Source organism: Papaver somniferum, chromosome 9 (assembly GCF_003573695.1).
Source record: "Papaver somniferum cultivar HN1 chromosome 9, ASM357369v1, whole genome shotgun sequence".
NCBI lineage: Eukaryota > Viridiplantae > Streptophyta > Magnoliopsida > Ranunculales > Papaveraceae > Papaver > Papaver somniferum.
In genome coordinates this window covers 111,251,668-111,255,909 of record NC_039366.1, presented here as the reverse complement: position 1 = coordinate 111,255,909, position 4,242 = coordinate 111,251,668, and positions in this window count along the sequence as shown.

Sequence of the window (4,242 nt, the reverse complement as noted above, 5' to 3'; positions counted from 1 at the left end):
GCCTGAATCCGAAAATATTTTCCATCTTTCTTGAACAAATATACACGCTCTCTATGATAGAGAACATCGTCATGTTTCCACAAATATGGGTTTCGAAAAATGATGTGTGTTGCATCCAATGGCACAACATCATAGACAATTTCATCAATAAACCTGTCAGTGATAGCAAAGTTGAATCGACATTGTGTTGATACCTGGAGTTCAGTATCTTTCTGTATCCATCCTAATGGATAGGGTTTTGGATGTGGAGTTGTTGATAATCCCATTTGTTCCACCATCTTTTCTGAAATTAAGTTCTTTTGGCTGCCAGAATCGATGATAGCCTCGACGATGTTTTGTTTTACTTGAATCTTGACATGGAACACTTCTTCATGTAAATTCACTTGTTTTGCGTCTGTTAGCTTGGTCATTAGAAAAAGATTTGGGTCTGGATGATCTATTTCAGATATTGTTTCGGCATCCACAGCTTCTGCTATCATATTTTTCTTCTGAAAACTTCTTTGTCCTTCAGCCTCACGCAATTTTTTTGGTTTGAGATGAGGATAAAGAGTCCAGCAAGTGTCTTTTATGTGACCTTTCTCCTTGCAATGCTCACACACCTGTTCTTCTTGTTCAGCTAATAGAGACTTGTTCTTATTCGTCTCAACTCTTCTTTGGGTCATATCTTCCCCTCTCGTAACAAGTCTCTTGTTGTCTGATCCTGCAACACCTCTAACTTTCTTTTCAATGGCCACAGCTTTGTTTATAGCATCTTCAATGTCTTGTACACTGAAAAGTTTTAATTATCTTCGTATATAATCTACGAGTCCACCATTGTACTTCCGGAATGTCTCATCACTAGTAATATCCACATCTAAAACTAAAGATTGTTTGTAGAATTCTGTAGTGTAATCTTGGACACTTTGTTGATACCGCTGTCGAAGGTGCTGCCACTTATACCATCTTTCATCCAAGTAACCCACAGGATAAAAGTGTTTTCTCATAAGCTCCTTAAATTGTTGTCATGCCATATATTCTGTATCATACCTCTTTTTGTAAGCTTTCCACCATGTTGAAGCATGTTTTGATAACTTCAAACTGGAAAAACTAATCTTTTGTGACTCCACTAGTTTATGTACAGTGAAATATGTATCCAACGTGTCTAACCAAACATCAAGTTTTTCAGCTTCCATGACTCCATCATAATCAGAAATCTCAAGTTTAAATTCAACTTTCAGACCTTCATATGGTTTTCTGTTTATTATGTCGTCTTCTTCTTCTTCAGATAAGCTTTCTTTATCATCTTCCTTTAACTCTTCTTTTTCTCCCTTTGTACTTTCTTTTCTATGCTTAGGTTTTGGTTTGACTGCACTTGCTTTCATGAACGCAGTAAAGGTATCTGCTAAATCTTGTATCTTAAATTCAAGTTTAGCAAACTTGTCCTCATCTGTTATTTTAGAACTCCTATCTTCTTCACTTCCCATCTTGGTTTTAGTACTTCCTCTAGGTTTTCTTGTGTCTAGTAGAACGACAGTATCTTTCCCTGATCGCGTATACTGAATTCGTGTTGAGACCATGCACCACAACTAACCCTAGAAGTCAGAACGTGGCTCTGATACCACTTGATACGTATTCGATCAATGGTACCTAGAGTCAGTACTGATGTGAAGAAAAGTTATGAGAAATATAAAGAATAAGAACACAAAGTAAATAACACGATTGATTCTGCTAACTTCTTCTTCTTTAAACTGTGAAAGAAAAACTCTATTACAAACCATAAACTGGATGCCTTCCCCCCCCCCCCCCCCCCCCTAGTCTAGAATTCTCCTCCTTTTATAGGAGTTTATCCTTCCTGAAAACAAAATAAAACTATGAGTTTTTAGAACTCATCTAAACTAGGAAGCCTATCTAAGTTAGGAAACCTCAAACTTTTAAGCCAATTTATCAAACTTACACCTTTTCTAGTACCTTCTAGATACTCTCTAGCCGTAATATGGCTCAACTAAACCTAGGCTAACAGTCAGTCTCATCTGGCAGCTTTTAGCTGTCCCTCTGCTACGATACTCTTGGTATTTTGCTTGCTTAAAATTCATGTGCATATGATCTTCGCATCACTTTCTTTCTGTGCATATCATCTTCACGTCACTATCTAGCCTTAACACGGCTCAGTTGTTGTTACGATACTCTTGTATCACATCCGGCCCCTACCCAACCTTGTGTTTTTCTATACTGCTTTCGATAATGTCTTGTCTAATTCACTTTTACATTTTCAATAATTTTTTATTTATAATAGCTAATTTACTGAAGTTATATGCAGCACCGTAATTGCATTGCTTCATTTTTAAGTGTTTCGTGAATCAATTCGCCCTGCCATATGTTCGTTAGATTGCTTTATTACATCATTGTATGTTTGTGATTTTGATTTCCTTATTTAGCCGTTCTCAGTCATTTTGGACTTTTTAAGTAATGAATTAATTTTGATTGAACTTTTTTTTACCCAGTTTTGTTCCATATTTTAGGAACAATATAGGAAACGTAATCACCTTGCAGTTAATTAATCTCTTAAAGTTGTCTACACAAATGTTTATTAGTGCAATATCACTTTTTTCATGACTTTATAGCCTCCTCTGCGTACACCTACCAAGCAACAATGAGAATACACATTAGTTCATTCTTAAAACGATTAAATATTTGGGATAAAGTGTTCTTTCCCACAGCGATCACAAATTGAAGGGTCATGTTAACTTGTATACCCGTATACAAGTTAGCAGGGATATAATTGACATTAATTTATTTTGGGAAAATAAATAAGTTACAGAATTAATGACAAATCAATCTTGTCTGTAATTGGAAGTTGTGTTCTGTTAATATCATTCAATTTTATTGAATGAGAATTAAAAGATAGTCAAACAATCACGCAAGAGCATCTCCAATGGGACATCCTCAACTTCCTATTAACTAGGCCACATAGGATTTATTTAATTTTTAACAAAAATCCTTCTCCAACGGGAATGTGGGGATTTAATGTAAAGCTGATGTGTAAGTTAGCTACACAGACATCCTCTAACTCATCCTCTAGTTTTAGAGGTTCTTTATAAGAGCTTCTCCAATGGTGAATATGAATGTTTCCTATGTGGCATCACTTTTAAGACATCTTGTAGGTATAAAATCCTAAATATTAGGAGAAAATAAATTTTATCCCCAACCCATAAAAGGTTGTATCCTTATTTTACTTATTTGTAGGTTTATAATTGGTTAAAATTGTATCCATTTTTGTTTTTAATGATTTTTATTAATAAAAGTGTGACTAGGATGGGAAGACATCCTCTAAGTGAATGTCTAAAACTAGAGGTTCACCTAGAGGATGTCTAACTTTTTTTTGACACATCATCCTCACATCAATGGGTTGGAGATGATTTTTTGTAAAAACGGTTGTGTATCCTATGTGGATGAAGACTTTTTCCTTCACACACATTCCATTGGAGAAGCTCTAAGGATGATAAAGTCCTAGTCACCCATATCTATAGTTACTAATATATTTAACTTAAAATCAAGGGTTTAAAAAGTTTCTAACCAATATACAAAAATTTATGGTTGGAGATGTTTTTATTTTACTTCCCTAATTTAAGGAGATTTTGATCTCACATCCGTGAAAAATGACTTGCACATAGACGGAAACCAACTTCCCATTGGAGATGCTCTAAGTCCCTCCTTTCCTCGCTCTTCTCTCCTTCTCATCTTCCTGTTTCCTTTTCAACTTCTTCTTCTCCATTTTAATCACGAAGTAAAACCTTAAAAGATTTTGTTCACTTCAACTATCTATCTATATTACTTAAAGAAAAAAAATCCTCTATTTAGATTGTTTTCTTTTCTAGTCCTCTTTCTTTTTAATTTTGTGGTAGAAGATTAGGTTTTTGCTGTTTTCTTTTCTTTTTTGATCTGTATATGATCACGATTTAGCTAAAGAGTTGAATCACAGAGGTAGATGGATGATGCTTTTCATGGGTTTGAGTTGTTTTGATTCCATTGATCATATATCTTTGGACTTGATTAAGATGATTTTGAAAAATAATATGTTTATTCCCTAAATCTTTGGACTTGATTAAGATGATCATATATCTTTGGACTTGATTAAGATGATCATATATCTTTGGACTTGATTAAGATGATTTTGGAAAATAATATGTTTATTCCCTAAATCTTAATGGATTGGGAATTTTTTATCACGATGGTTTATCTAAGCAATAAAAACAAAGGGTTGAC